We start from the raw sequence: 18,867 nt of genomic DNA on the forward strand, positions 1-18,867 counted from the left end.
AGAATTATGCCCACCAGGATACAAAATTTCACACTGGACTAGAAATGGAAAAAGAGGAGGTGGAATAGCCATAATATACAAATATGAGTTCAACATCACAAATACAGCTGAATCCATACTGCCACAACTTGAAATCGCTTCCATAAGAATCAGTCACCCAAAATTGCGGGAGCACCTTAACGCAGTTATATTTTATAGACCACCAGGCAACTGGCGAGACTGCCAAACGCACTTCATGGACTTTATCTCGAACACCTGTATCTCTTCCTCTAACCTCATCATAATAGGAGATATTAATCTACACCTGGAAGATCTCACTACAACAAGCACCCAAGACTGTAGAGAGTTCTTACAACTATTGGATCTACAAGGACCAAATACGCAACCAACACATGAAAAAGGACACACATTAGACATCATAACACACAAATTTGACCACGACGCAAACATTACACTAACATACACTGAATGGTCACCTATACTGTGGTCAGACCACTACAAAGCACATATTACCCTCCAATGGAGAATGAAAGACTTACCCAACAAACAAATACGAAAAACCTACACCACAAGAGGAAAAATAGATCCGGTTAAATTCTGGCAACAGATCTACAATGACGGATGGACAGTAAAGATAGACACAATTCGATTCCTCTCAAATTGGGATAATAGATGTAAACTAACACTAGACAATATCGCCCCAATCCAAACTAGAACTTCGCACAGAAAAAACTCAATACCTTGGTTCAACGAAGAACTGAAAAAACTCAAAACACAAGTTAGGAAACTAGAATGTGCGTGGAACAAAAAGAAAGACGATCCCACACTTAATGATTGGAAGCAACTCCAAAGGAAATATAAATACACCATAAGACAAACCAAAAGACAATACTACAAAACTGAAATTGGACCAAATTACAAAGACACACACAAACTCTTCCAACTTGTGAATAAATTATTAGACACCACTCCAGTCACCAACAACAGCAAAGACACACCAGGAGCTGACGACTTGGCGAAGTACTTCAAGGAGAAAATCATTCAACTGCGACTTAAAATACCTGTTAGCCACATCGAATACACCACACTCCTAGACTGCCTGGACCCAGACCCTGGAATTTACCCAGCAGACAGGATCTGGACTGAATTCACAATACTACCGGAAGATCTTATCTCACAATCGCTTAAAAGGTACGCCAAATCTCACTGCAAACTAGATATATGCCCAAACAACCTCATGAAATCGGCCCCTCAACAATGTATAACGGACCTAACAAACCACGTGAACTTTATGCTACAAAATGGACTCTTCCCAAGGGAAAAAGGTAACATTTTACTCACCTCTATACCCAAGGATGCAAAGAAAAATGCTAATGAACTAACGAACTATAGACCAGTAGCATCCATCCCACTAATTACCAAAATAACAGAAGGTATAGTGACCAAACAACTCACTTGCAACACTGACAGGCAGGTGACACCTTATAGACTAACAAATTTACTAAGAAATGAGCTTTCAACGACTAGCGTCCACTTTGGCAGATGCAGGATGTAAAGCTCAGGACGTGACTACACATACACGAAGATGTAAGAGGGAGGGAGAGGGATACAAAGATAGTGTTGGAAAGTGCAAGGCAGAGTGTGGAAAGGGAGAGAGAACTGACTGCAATGGTGGGTAAGAAAGACCAAAGGACAGGATAATCTCTGAATAGTTAAGTCAATTCACACCTATAGTATACCACGAATCCATTCTATTCACCATTAGCCTGATGGTGTCAAGCTTTTTGATGAGTTATAAAGTCAGGAGTTCCACACTGGAGTGTCCCTTTGAAGTTCTTTTGTAGGAGTATGGCAATCTTAAGATCAGAGTGAGTCCTGGAAAGTTGAAATGTTCACCTACTGGTTTTTGAATTCTGCCATTTTAAATATCAGATTTGTATCCATTTATTCCTTTTCATTTGTCCTATGTAGACAGCAGAAGGCTATTGTTGGCAGATGATAGCATATATTACTTTAGAGGAAGAGTAGGAAAATGTAGGTATTTCCTTAACCATGATGTCATCTTGCACTGCATCCATTAAAGCAGGTACCCAATGCTGGGGGCTTACCTGTTGTGAGATTTTGCTGCCTGCTGGAGCTGTTGAACGCACAGCTGGTGCACATTTAAGGACAAGCCAAGCTCTGCGCTATCAATCCCTCTGTGCTGCCTTTTGGACCCACTTGGAAGATTGCTCGCCATGCCTCAACCGAGACATTATCTTGTGGTGTATACTTTTAAGTGGATTTCTAATGGTGGAGGAAGGGTGCCGACTCAGGTGTAAGACTAAAGAGCTCCTTAGAACAGACTTAAGGGTAGAAGATATTTGATTTGTTATCAGGGCTGGATAATGTGCTTTATGCCGGTTATTCTGGGACAAGAGCACTATGCGGATATGGGTGATAGGTGGAGCTGTCACAGAGACCAGTCTCAGTTCCCAGGATACTGCTGTCAGTAAATCATTTCCCCTAGCACCTTACTTAAAGTTCCAGCTGAGAGGCAGATTTCCGTTGCATTACAGAATGTCAAATCAGCTAGGAATAAAACAGTTTTGATTTTATTTACTTATTGCATTTGTATGCCATATTTTCCCACCCATTGGTAGGTTCAATGTGGCTTACATATTACAAGAGAGATGGTTACAGAATTTTGGTTTAGTTGATGTATATCACTTAATACAAATTATCAATAGTAGCGTAGACTGCATTTACAGTTAGTATGGGGGGAATGGGTAGTATTTGCGACAGTGAGGTTTGCATCGTTGTTTTCCATTTCTGAGGTTATATTGAAATGTTTCAATAGTTTTGAGATTAGGCAGACGCAGAAGAACTTCCTAAAAAGATGTGTTTTTATGGGGGGGGGGGGGGTTCGTAAGTTTAGGTAGTCGTTCATGAGTTTCAGGTCTTTTGGCAGTGAGTTCCAGAGTTGGGTGCCTATAAAGGAGAAGCTGGAGGCATATGATGATTTGTATTTCAGGTTCTTGCATCTGGGTAGTGGAGAGTTAAGTATGGTCTTGCTGTTTCCATCAAGTTTCTTATTGGTAGATCAATTAGTTCAGTCATGCTTTATAATCTTACAGCTCAGAATTCTGACATTGTGGGGGTCACGTGATGCCTGCTACCTAAGCAGCAGCAAAAGAGAACGGCTCCTTGGCAGATCTTCATTTATCAGCTTTATATTTAAGATTTACTTAGCGAAGCACTTTCCGGAAAGATCAAAGGACACAGTTGAAGGACAGGGCTCACTGCCTGGACTCGTATAGGAGAGTTTGCAGCGGTATGCCTACAAAGACCCAGATATGAGTGAAGCACACTGAAAAGTAGGCCTATACAAAATGGCGGAGCCACCGCAGCTTCAACAGGCTCAAACCCCGAATGCAACGCATGCTGCCGAATGGGTGACCGAAATATCCAGGTCAGTTTCGGAGGAACTGGAGGACCGACTTGCCAAGTTACAAGCAGCTGTAGATGAGATCAATGGCAAGTTTGACTCTCAAGCTCAGCGTTTGTCAGAAGTGGAAAAGAGAGTATCCTCAGGAGAGGATGAAGCAAGTGTAATGGCGTCTCAGATTACTATGCTGCAAAAGGAAATTGGAGAATTGTGGGAGTGACTGGAGGAGCAGGAAAACAGAGCAAGAAGGAATAATATCAGAGTTCTTGGCTTACCGGAGTCTGTGATGGACAAGAACTTGTACCATTTTTTTGATTCATGGCTGCCGGAGCATTTGGGCCTTGAGGGTGGATGGAGTGTTTTCTGCTGCGATCAAGCGCACCAGATTGGCGCCAGAGGAGAGCCCAATTCTAAACCACGAACGGCGACAGCACATTTCACAAACTGTCAGGCGAAGGAATTGCTGCTAAAGACTTACTTTAATTATACTGTTTAATCTCATTTACTATATATTTAAATTCATTAAAGGATTTTATAATGTATATGTGATTTTGGAACTATATATGTGATTTTAGAATTATATATGTGATTTAATTATATACGTGATTTGTATATGTTCTCATGATATACATCTAAATGTATGATAATGATCTATATATGTTTTTAGCGCAGCTCATATTACAGTGGTTGTGGAAGCAGAATGTTATATTATTTGTATGTATGGTCTTATTGAATTCTGTTTTGTTTTTAGTTTTACCCTTGACGCAGCCTGAGGGCGAAACGTGGCCACGTCGGGTATTGTTTCAATAAACCTTTCTGATCTTATCCTGTGAGCGGAGTTTACAGGTAGGAGCATAAGGGGAGATGAGGGTTGTTTGAATGTTCTAATGTGTGCTTATTAGATGTTTCATTAGTATTATTCTGATGACATATTATATCTCTGTTATTTGAATTTCAGTGCTATTAAATGTGTACATTTTTTATACTGTTTCATGGTAGTCCTATTATTAGGTTTCAATTTGCTGTTCTCAAGTTTAGCTCATAAAGTGTATTTATGTTTATATTTGCTCAGTTTACTATTGTTATGCTGTTAATAAAATTGTAAGTTTTATGTTAAACTGTACCTGCTGTACAGCGCCTTGGGTGAATCTCTTCATAAAGGTGGTTAATAAATCCCAGTAAATAAATAATGTGTGTGCAATGTGAGAAATTCACTGCCAGGGCCATGGTAGCCTAGAAGGGTTAGTTGAGAGGATTAAGAGGGGAAGTCATTAAGAAGCATTATGGCCTTAACGCACCTTAATGCATATTAGGGGAATTAGCGTTTGCTAAATGCTAAAAGCCCATAAGTATAGAGTAGGCTTTTAGCATTTAGAATGCACTAATTCCTTTAACATGCTTTAAGACCATACTGCCGCTTGATGAATTCCCCCCTTAATGCCAGTTTTTAGGATTTACTGCCAGTTTTTTCTTTTTTTTCTGCAACCACATATACCTGCAACTTTAAAAGACAGAAGTAACACCTGTGCATAGAGGTAGCAGCAGCTTCACTGTGTGCATGTCAAAAAAAAAAAAAAAGAAAATGAAAGCACCTGCACACATTTGCATGTGTTGTTCTGAGCATAAATATTAGCCTTGCAAAAATATTATGTGCAAGAACTTTTGGCAAGGTTAGTATTTATGCATAGAACAACATTCATGCACCACCGATGTGCTGCCATGTTTGTTTTCTTCAAACATGCGCATAGTGAAGCTGTCCTTACTGCAGAACCTTTGTGCACATGTAGATGTTCACTTTTCCCTAAAGAGAAAGGGAATGGGACTTGATATACCACCTTTGTGTGGTTTTTGCAACTACGGTACATTCAAAGCAGTTTACTTAGTACATACAGGTACCTGGGGCAACAGAGGGTTAAGTGACCTTGCCAGAGTCACAAGGAGCTGCAGTGGGAATTGAACTCTGTTCCTTAGGATCAACAGTCACTGCACTAACCACTAGGCTGCTCCTCCACATGTGTCTGGCAGCCTTTCTCTGATTAGTGCTCAAGTTCTGTGCACTTTCAATTTGCACCTCAGTTTACTGCATCACCACAGAATATTTTCTAGCTAATCTCATTCATTCAGGGGTCCTTCTACTAAGGTGCGCTGAAAAGTGGCCTGCGCTGGTGTAGACGCATGTATTTGACATGCGCAGGTCCATTTTTCAGCGCACCTACAAAAAAGGCCTTTTTCCTTGGCCGAAAATAGACGTGCCACAAAATAAAAATTGGCGCGCTTCCATTTTGAGCCTGAGAACTTACCGCCACCCATTGACCTAGCGGTAAAGCCTCATGCGTTAACCGGGTGGTAATCATCAGCACGTGTTCAGTGCTGATTAGCACCCAGTTAGCACCATGCGCTAGAAATTTTCCGGGGTGCATAATGGGCGCGCGTAGAAAATGAAATTACCGCCCGGGCTACATGGTAGATGGGCGGTAGTTCAAAATTGACACGCGTAGGTCGTGCATACACGACTTAGTAAAAGGGCCCCTCAAGTATTTATATACCGCTTAGACCTAAGCAGTTTATGTTTCATTTTACAGTTACTGGGTCTGTCCCTAGTGGGTTCACAATCTAAGCAGCATATTATACTACTGTTGTATCTGGAGCAACGGAAGGTTAAATGACTTGTCCAGGGTCATATGGAGCTGCAGAGTGAATTGAACCTGGTTCCCCAGGCAGGGCCGCCGAGAGACCTGGCTGGGCCCAGGGCAAGGCCGCCCCCAGGGCCCTGCCCTCGCTGCCGCCCCCAACCCCCCTCCTCCCGAGGTTGCCGCTCCCCCTCCACCTGCCCCCCTCCGTCCACCACAGGGCCAGGCCCCCTGCATTGAAATCACAGCACCTCTCAACTCCGTGTGAAAGCGCTGCAGGCAGCAGCAGATCGCCTCCCTTCGGGCCTCCTTCCCTCCCTGTGTCCTGCCCTCGCGGACGTTACGTCAGACGAGGGCAGGATACAGGGAGGGAAGGAGGCCCAAAGGGAGGCGATCTACTGCTGTCTGCAGCACTTTCACACGGAGGTGAGAGGCGCTGTGATTTCAATGCAGGGGGCCCGGCCCGGTGGCAGACGGTTGACGACGGAGGGCGGGTGGGACTGCGGCGCCAGGCCCCCTTGGAGGCCCGGGCCCAGGGAATTTTGTCCCTCCTGCCCTCCCTCTCGGCGGCCCTGTCCCCAGGATCTCAACCCACTGCTGACCATCACTCCACTCATGGTAGAAGACGCGAGCTCAGCCATCAGAGCACAGCTCTACCACATGGCTTTCTGCATCAACTGCTCTGTTAACATGGCTCTCTCTCCTGCACTGCCCTGTTACTACTAGAGAGCTACCTTGTTAGAAAGTACTGGAACACTGACCCCCAACAGCCTGACAGTATGACACTTGCTCCTCTTTTATTAGCAGTTGAAGGATAGCCTCTAGTTCACTGGAGACAGATGCTAATATATGATGCGTTTGCATATGAAAATATTTCTGGAGTGATCAGTGTTGTTTGTATGCCTGTTTGATGATGGTACGCTTCAGTTTTTCTCTTTGGAATTTTCCTCTTGGACACCACTCCCGTGATGTTGTGCACATGAAGCTAGGAGTATTTTTTCATTAATGAAAGATTTCTTTGTTTAAAAAAAATTGTATTGCTTTGCGAGTGTTTATCTTTGATTTTTGAAATAAATTACCCAAAATCTCGAGCAAAGACAACCACAAGCTACAAGATTAGGGAGATGACTTCCAGGAACTGGAGACAATGAAGAACAATCCGTACCTCTCAGGGTTGCAGTATTTGGATATGCCCCTACGCGTAAAACCCATAGCAGAAAAGCTTCCTTATAAGCTATAGCAGAAGCAGGTATCATATAGTGCCACATACAAAAGATAAGGACAAAGGAACTTCCCTCACTTCAAGCTCTTCTCATTGTTTATATGAGACTTGGCTAACAAAAGGAAAGAACCTAACTTCTCCTTTGAGGTGACAGAAGTGAATGAGAAGGGAGGAGGCAAGATGGTGCCTAGCTCTCAGTAGGCTCTGTCCCCTCTTCTTTTCCTTTAAAATCTTTTAACATGTAATAAGTTGAAAAGGAAGGGCCTGCTGTGTCAACTACCACTTTGTTGAGTGGCCCGATGTATGGTTCTCCCCCCCCCCCCCCACACACACACACACATGAAGAGCTATAGTGTTTTTCAACAGTTTGGGCAGAGGTGGTCTGTGTCCAAAAGGGTATCTTCTCAACTGATGTAGTTGTGGAGGGCCACGGAGCAGGGCCTGGGAGGCCTAAATCAGCTGTGGCAGCTCCCACACATGGATGTACAGTTCAAGCAACTGATGAGAATGGAACTCAGGGAGCACATGGAGTATAGCTCAGCATCAGGAGCCCAGTGTTGTGGATCTTCAAGATTTATGTAAGCTAATATTGCTTCTTAAATCTTCAGTGATTACAACAGAAAATTTATGGGATGGTCTAGCTAAACTAGAAACCTTTTTCTCTCAGAAATTCCTAGTGTTATCTACACAGATTTAGCAATCTACTGGGCAGGTCAATGAATTAGAACAGAAGATTATGGGGCTCATTTTCAAAATAAAAAATAGTCCAAAAGTGATTTTTGACACCCCGATTTTAGACATTTTGTCCCAAGGTTCATCCAAATTTCAGGGAGACATGATGGGGGGGGGGGGGGGGGTTAGGCAGGACAAGGCCAATAATGGCTAAAATTAAAAATGTCTAGGACCAAAATGAAGACATTTTTGGCTAGACCTGCTTCAATGTGGAGTGGAGGAGTGGCCTAGTGGTTAGAGCACCGGGCTTGCAATCCAGAGGCGGACGGCTCAAATCCCACTGCTGCTCCTTGTGATCTTGGGCAAGTCACTTAATCCTCCATTGCCTCAGGTACAAACTTAGATTGTGAGCCCTCCTGGGACAGAGAAATATCCAGTGTACCTGAATGTAACTCACCTTGAGCTACTACTGAAAAAGGTGTGAGCAAAATCTAAATAAATAAATAAAATCACAACTAAGTGACCGGCCAGCTCATTTTCAAAAGAGAAAGGTGCCCATATTCCAACCCAAATCAGGAGATGGGCGCCTTTCTTTCAAGGGAGCCCAAATCAGTATAATCAAAAGCTGATTTTGGGCTCCTCCAACTGCAGTCCAGGGAACAAACAAAGTTGATGGAGGTGTGGTGAAGGCGGGACTGGGACGTGTTTATCAGCCAAGAAGAGATGGGCGTGCTCGGCCAATAATGGAAAAAAGACAAGTGTTTTTAGCGAGAAAAATGCCCTAAATGACCAGATGGCCACCGGAGGGAATCGGGGATGACCTCCCCTGACTCCCCCAGTGGTCATTAACCCTCTCCCACCCAAAAAAAAAGAACTTTAAAAACTTTTTTTCCAGCCTGTATGCCAGCCTCAAATGTCATACCCAGCTCCATCACTGCAGTATGCAAGTCCCTGGAGCAGCTGTTAGTGGGTGCAGTGGACTTCAGGCAGGTGGACCCAGGCCCATCCCCTCCCTACCTGTTACACTTGTGGTGGTAAATGGGAGCCCTCTAAATCCTCCCAAAACCCACTGTACCTACATGTAGGTGCCCCCCTTCAGCCATAAGTGCTATGGTAATGGTGTAGAGTTGTGGGGAGTGGGTTTTGGGGAGGATTTGTGGGGCTCAGCGCCCAAGGTAAGGGAGCTATGGACCTGTGAGGTAATGTAATGTTTTTTTTTAATTTTTAAAAGTGCCCCCTAGGGTGCCCGATTGGTGTCCTGGCATGTGAGGGCGACCAGTGCACTACGAATCCTGGCCCCTCCCACGACCCAAAGCCTTGGATTTCTTTGTTTTTGAGAGGGACGCCTTTGGTTTCCATTATCGCTGAAAACCGAAGGCGCCCATCTCAAAAACAAACAAATCCTAGGCATTTGGTCGGTTCGAACTGTATTTTCGAAAGAAAAGATGGACGCCCATCATTTTCGAAAATACGGTTCGGACCGCCCCTTCTCCTGCCCGTTCTCGGGGATGGGCACCCTTAGAGATAGGCGTTCCATTTTGATTATGCCTCTCCAGGTGCTCTAAATGACCACTAAAGGGTTTAAGGCATAATCCCCTTACTCCCCCAGTTGTCACTGACTCCCTCCCAGCCCCTTAAGATGTGACAGTAACAGTACATGCCAGGCTCTATGACAGCTTCACATATGATGTTCCTATTAGAGCAGCAAGCAGGTCACAAGAATAGCCTAGTGGTCAGTGCAGTGGACTATAGAGAAGGGACCCAGGCCCATATCCCTCTCTAAGTGGTATACTTGTGGTGGAATATATGAGCCCTCAAAAATACACTAAATGCCTACATATAGGTGACACCTGCAAGCTTGAGAGCTATTGTAGTGGTGTACAGTGAGGTCCAGTAGGTATTTTCTGCTCCTTGAGGGCTCACCATAAAATATAAACAGGTTATGGTGAGATGTGTACCTGGATCCTTTTATGTGAAATCCACTGCAGTGCCCCTTAGGTTGCCCCACTACTCTGTTGGCATGTCTGTGTGGCCAGTCTACTAAGAATGATGGACCCCATACATCCCAATGGATGATTTATAGGTGTTTTTCTCTTGGATGTTTTATTTTCCAAACTGGTCCCCAAAAGAAAAATGCACTGAGCACAAAATGTCTAGGAAAAAGGCTATTTCTGAACCAAAAAGATAGACTTTTTCAGGTTCCAAACTGGCTATGTTCACTACTCAGTTTTTGGACGTTTCTAGCAAAACGTCCAAAATTGAACTTAGATGTTTTACACCTCCACATCATAAGAACATAACATAACCGTTGCCATACTGGGACAGACCAAAGGTCCATCAAGCCATGTATCCTGTTTCCAACAGTGGCCAATCCAGATCGAAAGTACCTGACAAGATCCCAAAATAGTAAAACAGATTTTATGCTACTTATCCTAGAAAGAAGCCATGGATTTTCCCAAGTTTATCTTAACAGCTTATAGACTTTTAGGAAATTATCCAAACATTTTTTAAACCCTACTAAGTTAACTGCTTATACCACATTCTCTGGCAATGAATTCCAGAGTTTAATTACACACTGAGTGAAGAAATATTTTCTCTGGTTTGTTTTAAATTTACTACTTTGTGTTAGGGAACTACCCATGCCAGACATGGTATTTAATGCTGATGAGGAAGCAAAATAAATCTCAATGAGGCTAGAAGATATAATAGGCTTCAAATCCACACAATCATACCTAAACCTCCACTACCCAAACAACAAGGGACTCAAGTACAAATCCACCTATGCATCCAGCTTTTCCTACTTAAGCGCACAAATATGGAACGCATTGCCAAAAGTAGTAAAAACTACGCTTGGCCATCTAAACTTCCGGAAAGCACTAAAGACGGAACTGTTCAGAAGAGCATACCCCACCAACCCAACATAAAAACCTGGACACTTGCGACACAATGTAACCAAAGACTGCAATGAACACTACTTGTACCTCATTCCACCACATTATCACTTTGTATTCATTCATACCATGTGTTTGTTCAGATCGGAATCGGCAAACACCACTAACGGTAATATGTAAGCCACATTGAGCCTGCAAGTAGGTGGGAAAATGTGGGATACAAAAGCAACAAATAAAAAAATAAAATAAAATTGATAAACTAAAGAGCAGCAAATTACCTGTACTGGACAATATACACCCCAGAGTGCAGACAGAACTCAAAAATGAAATTGCAGATTAACTGTTAGTAGTAATCTATCATTAAAATTGGCTATGGTACCTGAAGATTTGAGTGTGGCCAATATTCCACCAGCTTTGGAATTTGTTGTTGGGATCTAGTAAAAGCGACCATGTATCCGAGTTTGCAAAAAGGTTTAGGCAGTTCCTGGAGAAAAAGAAAATAGAGGAAAACTCTATTAAGGTAGACCTGGGGAAAGCCACTGCTTTTCATGGGGGTAAAATGTAGCATGGAATCTAGTTACTTTTGGGGGATTCTGCCAGGTATTTGTGACCTGGATTGGCCATTGTTGGAATCAGGATACTAGGCTTGATGGACCTTTGGTCTGACTCAGTATAACGATTCTTATGTTCTTGTGTTTGAGGAACATCAGAGGCTGCTCTTGGTGGTGTCTACCTTTGAGTAAGATAAAGAAAGGATCTTGCATTTATGTTTTCACTTTAAAACTGCTTTATTTCTGGGACATAAAGTCAGAGTTTATGCAAGCAAAAAAAAAAATCTTTATGCCGGAAAGCACACAAAGCAACATTGAACTACCTGTGACATTCAAATACTATGCTCCAAATAAATGATAAAGCAGTCAGCCATGACAACTTTTCATTTAACTTTCTTTCACATTGCATTTTAGCATACTATATCCAAAATATTTTGCAAATGGATGTCTTATTCTGTAAAATCTTATATTTAGTTCATTGACATTTCTGTACAGAATGTTTTTAATTGTAAGCCTCACAGTAAAAGAAGCATTAAATGAAACAAAAAATAGAGATGAGAACTTAGATACGTCTTCCCAAAATTACATTTTTTTAAAGGCAGTCCCTTATTTGGAAGGCAGATTCCTAGTGGTGTGTTGGGATGCATCACTGGGGGTCAGGTGCTACCATTGTCCAAGATAGCAGCGGGAGGAGAGAGACACTGCTGGACATCTTCCCCGAACAGTTATTATTGGTTCAAGAGGTACCCGCAGTAGCATGGAAATGACTGAGGGTCTCCCTGTGCCAGGTGCCTGGATCACAGGTGCTTTGTCCTATAGTGCCCTGGATCAAATAGCCTCAAGGGGGGAAGGGGTTCAGGGTCCACTAGGCCACCCAAGAAATTTAAGGGGTGAGGAGGTGAAAGTTGGGAGGTCCAAGGCACACGGCCCAAGGAATCTTTGCTGGGCGGTGATAGGAGGTACGGGGCAGAGGGAGGGTCAGGGAGTATGACCCCCCCCCCTTTTTTTCCCAAATGTTTCTCTTTCTGTCAATGTGTAAGCCATCCTTGCTCATGCACTGGCAGGAAAAAAAGCATTTTACTCATGATTCAACAAACAGCTGCCTATTACTGTTGAATTTTGTACGTTCTTCTCAAATTCTACAGGAATTTGCATGCCATTAGTTTACTGCATCAGGAGTAAAATATATATATATTTTTAGAGCACACGCGTTTAGAAAGCTATGCACTGAAGTTTAGTGCAGCATTCTAACACGTGGATTTTCGCATCAAGGCCTCAGTTCTCACATTTAAACCTGTGGTGGTGCTGCTGGCCATGCAGAGAAGAGAGCACAGTGGTAACGGTAAAACATGCTGTCATCACTATGAAGTAGGCATCTGGCACCCTTGAGCCTTGGTGCCCTAAACCAGTGCCTCACCTGGCTCATGTCTTGAGCTCCAGTACTATACCAAGAGCAGTGTGAGCAGTGCAGTCACACATGGCACAAATATGGAGGGGGCAAAAATTGTTGTGAGCTCATGTCCTGACATTGGAGGTTGTGAAGTGGGTGGGACGCACATGATGCAACGATAGCTCAGTACAGCCCTACTCATAGGAAGGGAGTTACCAGACAGGACAAGAAAATCCTAAGAACAGATTTTTTTTCCCCCTCAGTAAGCAACGGACATTTACAGGTGAGTTAACAGGAAGGGGAAGCCCTTTGAACCAACCTAGATGAGATTATATTTGGTTAAGACTAGATGAAAGCTGTTCTTTAACTAGGGCGCAGCTCTGCCCAGTATAAATGCCTTGCTGGCTAAGAAAGAAAGAAGCAGTTGCAAAGAACCTTTCTTTGAGGTAAATCTTGATTTGTTGTGTTAGTTTTTCTGCTGAAGTTTGACTATTATTATTATATTGAGGATGTCTTTATATGTTCTTAGGGTTGGGGCCTGATGGCAGGTTTAGAATTTTTTCCCCTTCCTTCTGCCATTATTCTGCTACCCTACCTTTCCTATTTATCTTATATAGTTCCGTTTCACCCCCTCCTATGCTTTTGTTCCCTGATTTTATTCTTTTCTCCTTTCCTCTTTCTCTATTAATTTTAGAATTGTAAGCTGCATAGATGCACTGTCTGATGTGCTGGATAGCAAATCCTTAAGAGTCCTAATTAGTCTAAACCAAATATTTTTATTGCTGTTTGTCTACTGCTGTGATGTAGTTTTTCATTCCTGTGGAACTGCCAGTTTCTTGCTGGTGTGATTGAGTGCAATTAGAGGGCTTATTTCAAAAACCTGATAAATCTATATTAGTTACATTGAATTTTAGAGGATTTTGGAAATATGCCCTTCAATTTGTCTTCTTTCAGTCATGTGTGTGGTGCAAAAAACAGAAGAAACCAGTCTTCGCAAGGAAATCAACAAGAAACAAAACAGCAAAGATGACCAACAAAAGCAAAAAACAAAAAACATAAAAATAAAATAATATATATTTGGCTAATAAAGTTGATTCTTCATTTTTACATCCAAAGTGTCGTCTTTTTTATGTACTTTTTTGATTTTGATGGATTCATCTTTTAAATACGTATCTTATGATTAATTTTGACGTTTTTATATATATATATATATATATATATATATATATATATATATATATATATATAATTTTTATGTTTTTTGTTTTTTGCTTTTGTTGGTCATCTTTGCTGTTTTGTTTCTTCTTTCAGTCACCCACATGAAGCCTTCATTTGGTTTTCCAATTTAAAGCTCAGACAAAGCTTTTAATATGTGTGAACCTCACAATGATAGTGCTCTTTCCAGCAACCCTTCTCCTTTACCTCCTTGGACTAGTGAGGCACTAGCCAGGATCAGCTGACTCTCCTTTGCCTCCTGGACGTGGAAGCAGACTGCCTGCACGGCCTATGTGGGGGGGGGGGGGGGGGAGGGGTTTCTGAAAATCAAAAGCATGGCCTGCTCTTTGCCTTCTCATTACTGGAAAATGGCCAATGTAATGCCAATTTTTAGAAAGGGTTCTGAGAAAGTACAGATTGGGAAACCTGAGATCAATGCCAAGCAAAACGGTAGAAACCATTATAAAGAGCAAAATTACTGAATATGTAGCTAGCCATGCTTTTATGGGACAAATTCAATATGAATTTAACCATGGGATGTCTTGCTTCACCAATGTGTAACAATTTTGAAGGCCTGAAAAAACAGGCCTCCATTCCCCTTTTAAATAAGGTAACAGAGAGTCTGGTTACTCAACAATTAATGAAGTTCTTAGATGATTATACTTCGTGAATCACAGACTGGCTTTGGATCTAAGTATAATACTGAGACTGTTTTAGCTACTCTTGTTTCAGAATTGAAGAGATTAGTTAGCTTGGGTAATAAAGGTACTCATTTTGCAGTTTGATATGTCAAATGCCTTTGACATAATGGATCATAATATTTTATTGCAGCTTCTTGATTATGCTGGTATTACAGGAAAAGTTCACAAATGATTTCAGGGCTTCCTATAGGGTGAAGATGTCTGGTTCTCTGTCACCTGAATAGAGACCAGAATGTGGTATACCATAGGGTCACCTGTCTCCCCTGGCCCGTTTTATTTAACATCATTATGGCTCCACTGGGAAGAAAGCTGGCTTCTCGATATTACCATCTATATTCCATTTCAAAATTCTATTATGGAGATTCTAATCAATATAAACTGTAGTTTAGACACATTGGAATCATGGGTAGCTTTGTTCAAACATAAATTGAATAAGGAAAAGACAACAAGTCCTTTTAGGACTGTCACAGAAACCAGCTTTACATTGTATAATGTGACCTACAATTTGGAGAATACTTTGAAAATTCTGGGTTTTGTGTTGGATAATTATCTGATGTTTGAAACACAGGGTATCCATGGTGGTTTCCAAAGTTTTTAGACTGCTGTGGAAGCTGCGACGGGTGAGAAATTGTTTTTCTCCGAGGACAAGCAGGCTGCTTGTTCTCACTGATGGGTGACGTCCACGGCAGCCCCTCCAATCGGAAACTTCACTAGCAAAGGCCTTTGCTAGTCCTCGCGCGCCCATGCGCGGCCGTCTTCCCGCCCGAAACGGCTCGTGTTCGTCAGTCTTCTTTTGTCCGTGCTCGGGACGGTCGTGTTTTGCGCCATTTCGCGCCCCTCAAAGTTGACCCTCGCGCGTCTTCGCGATTTTGTTTAAAAAAAAAAAAAAAAAAGAGACCTTTCGGTCTTGTCCCTTCCCGTGTGTCCAGTTTGTTTTCCCCGACGTAAGTTTCCTTTCGCTTTCGGGGTAGGCCTTTTTTGAGGCCTCGGTATGGGTTTTTTCTCTCCCTATTTTTGGTGCCCTTAGTCGCCATTACGAATTTTGATTTCGCCGGCGTGATTTTTCCGCCCATGTCATCGAAGTCTCCCAGCGGCTTCAAGAAGTGCACCCAGTGCGCCCGGGTAATCTCGCTCACTGATAGGCACGCGTCGTGTCTTCAGTGTCTGGGGGCTGGGCACCACCCGCACGCCTGTAGTCTTTGCGCCCTTTTACAGAAGAGGACTCAGGTAGCGAGATTGGCCCCGTGGAACGTCCTGTTCTTGGGCTCTTCGTCGACAACAGCACCGGAGTCATCCAGTGCATCGACGTTGGCAGCATCAAGACCTTTGACCTCGGCATCGACTGCATCGAGGTATCGACCCTCTGCATCGTCGGTACCGAGACATCGAAAGGCTGCATCGGCGGTACCAGGACCTCCACTGTTGCTGATGTCGTCGAACGGTGGTGCTTCGACTGGAGTGCAGGTGAGGGCTGTCCATTCCCCTGCTGGTGGCGGTGAGCCTTCGGGTGGGTCTCCCCCTACCCTGAGGGCTCCTGCGGTACAGCCCCCCCCGAGACCGGCCTTCTTCGGCCTCGGCCCCGAGGAAGAGACGGCTGGATTCTATGTCCTCCTCATCGGTACCGGGAAGCTCCGGTGACATGCTTCGTTTGAAAAATTCAAAGAAGCATCGACACCGCTCTCCTTCCCGCATCGGTACCGAGAGCTCTGGGTCGCCGAGGGAGTCGGCACCCAGTAGGCATCGACACTGGGAGGACTGCTCACCCTCTGTTCAGGAGGTGTCGATGCGCTCCACCTTGGACAGCCCGGAACAGCCTCCACGCCCAGAACAGACTCTGACCTCAACGCCTGCATCGGCTTCCATGTCTTTCTCCACAGCCGCTCTGCACGAGAGTCTCCAGGCCGTTTTCCCAGAGATCCTGGGAGAGCTGTTGCTCCCTTCCCCTCCGGTACTGGGGGTGCTTGCGCCACCGGTACCGTCAAGTGAGGCGCCGGCTGGCCCCTTGCCCGGGGTGAGGTCTCCGACATCGGTGCCGCTTGCGGTACCGACTGCGGCCGCCTCCCAGGAAGGCTCCCCGACGACGTCGGCGGAGGGAGCTTCACCGGTGCTGGCGAGGGAGTCTACCTCTCGACGCTCCCGCCGTGGACGTGTTTCCACGGAGTCGAGCCGGGCACGGCTTCAGACACAGGTTCATGAACTTGTGTCTGATACCGATGGTGAGGCCTCGTGGGAGGAGGAGGAGGACATCAGATATTTCTCTGACAAGGAGTCTGATGGCCTTCCTTCTGATCCCACTCCCTCCCCTGAAAGGCAACTTTCTCCTCCCGAGAGTCTGTCTTTTGCGGCCTTTGTCCGGGAGATGTCTACGGCCATCCCCTTCCCAGTGGTTGTGGAGGATGAGCCCAGGGCTGAAATGTTTGAGCTCTTGGACTATCCTTCTCAACCTAAGGAAGCGTCCACAGTACCCATGCATCATGTCCTAAAAAAGACATTGCTGGCAAACTGGACCAAGCCTCTAAGTAATCCCCACATTCCCAAGAAGATCGAGTCCCAGTACCGGATCCATGGGGACCCAGAGCTGATGCGCACTCAGTTGCCTCACGACTCTGGTGTGGTGGATCTGGCCCTAAAGAAGGCTAAGAGTTCTAGGGAGCATGCTTCGGCACCCCCAGGCAAGGACTCTAGAACCTTAGACTCCTTTGGGAGGAAGGCCTACCATTCTTCTATGCTCGTGTCCAAAATCCAGTCTTACCAGCTCTACACGAGCATACATATGCGGAACAATGTGCGGCAGTTGGCGGGCTTGGTGGACAAGCTCCCTCCTGAGCAAGCCAAGCCATTTCAGGAGGTGGTCAGGCAGCTGAAGGCGTGCAGAAAATTCCTGGCCAGAGGGGTATATGATACCTTTTGATGTTGCGTCCAGGGCCGCTGCTCAAGGTATGGTGATGCGCAGACTCTCATGGCTGCGTGCCTCCGACCTGGAGAATAGGATCCAGCAGCGGATTGCGGACTCCCCTTGCTGAGCGGACAATATTTTTGGAGAGAAAGTCGAACAGGTGGTAGAGCAGCTCCACCAGCGGGATACCGCTTTCGACAAGTTCTCCCGCCGGCAGCCTTCAGCATCTACCTCCTCAGGTAGACGTTTTTATGGGGGAAGGAAGACTGTTCCCTACTCTTCTGGTAAGCGTAGGTACAATCCTCCTTCTTGACAGCCTGCGGCCCAGGCTAAGCCCCAGCGCGCTCGCTCTCGTCAGCAGCGTGCGCCTCAGCAAGGCCCCACGGCTCCCCAGCAAAAGCAGGGGGCGAGCTTTTGACTGGCTCCAGCAGAGCATAGCCGACATCAACGTGTCAGTGCCGGGCGATCTGCCGGTCGGGGGGAGGTTGAAAGTTTTTCACCAAAGGTGGCCTCTTATAACCTCCGACCATTGGGTTCTTCAAATAGTCCGGCAAGGATACACCCTCAATTTGGCCTCCAAACCTCCAAATTGCCCACCGGGAGCTCAATCCTACAGCTTCCAGCACAAGCAGGTACTTGCAGAGGAACTCTCCGCCCTTCTCAGCGCCAATGCGGTCGAGCCCGTGCCATCCGGGCAAGAAGGGCTGGGATTCTATTCCAGGTACTTCCTTGTGGAAAAGAAAACAGGGGGGATGCATCCCATCCTAGACCTAAGGGCCCTGAACAAATATCTGGTCAAGGAAAAGTTCAGGATGCTTTCCCTGGGCACCCTTCTTCCCATGATTCAGGAAAATGACTGGCTATGCTCTCTGGACTTGAAGGACGCCTACACGCACATCCCAATACTGCCAGCTCACAGGCAGTATCTGCGATTTCAGTTGGGCACACGTCACTTCCAGTACTGTGTGCTACCCTTTGGGCTCGCCTCTGCGCCCAGAGTATTCACCAAGTGCCTAGCTGTAGTAGCAGCGGCGCTTCGCAGGCTGGGAGTGCACGTGTTCCCCTATCTCGACGATTGGCTGGTGAAGAACACATCCGAGGCAGGAGCTCTACAGTCCATGCAGAGGACTATTCGCCTCCTGGAGCTACTGGGGTTTGTGATAAATTATCCAAAGTCCCATCTTCTCCCAGTACAGAGACTCGAATTCATAGGAGCTCTGCTGGATTCTCGGACGGCTCGTGCCTATCTCCCAGAGACAAGAGCCAACAACT

The 18,867-nt window shown here is 45.0% G+C and overlaps 1 protein-coding gene across 1 annotated transcript in view; it reads left to right on the top strand.

Annotated features, from left to right (window-relative positions):
- The first annotated feature begins 4,208 nt into the window (after nucleotides 1-4,208).
- Nucleotides 4,209-18,867, top strand: part of LOC115476902 (ly6/PLAUR domain-containing protein 3-like) — a 105,559-nt gene continuing 90,900 nt past the window's right edge. Inside the window, exon 1 of the mRNA XM_030213476.1 lies at nucleotides 4,209-4,273. The gene's annotated coding sequence lies outside the window, so the exon portion shown is untranslated. The remainder of the gene's footprint in view (nucleotides 4,274-18,867) is intronic.

The sequence above is a fragment of the Microcaecilia unicolor genome, chromosome 8 (assembly GCF_901765095.1).
Source record: "Microcaecilia unicolor chromosome 8, aMicUni1.1, whole genome shotgun sequence".
NCBI lineage: Eukaryota > Metazoa > Chordata > Amphibia > Gymnophiona > Siphonopidae > Microcaecilia > Microcaecilia unicolor.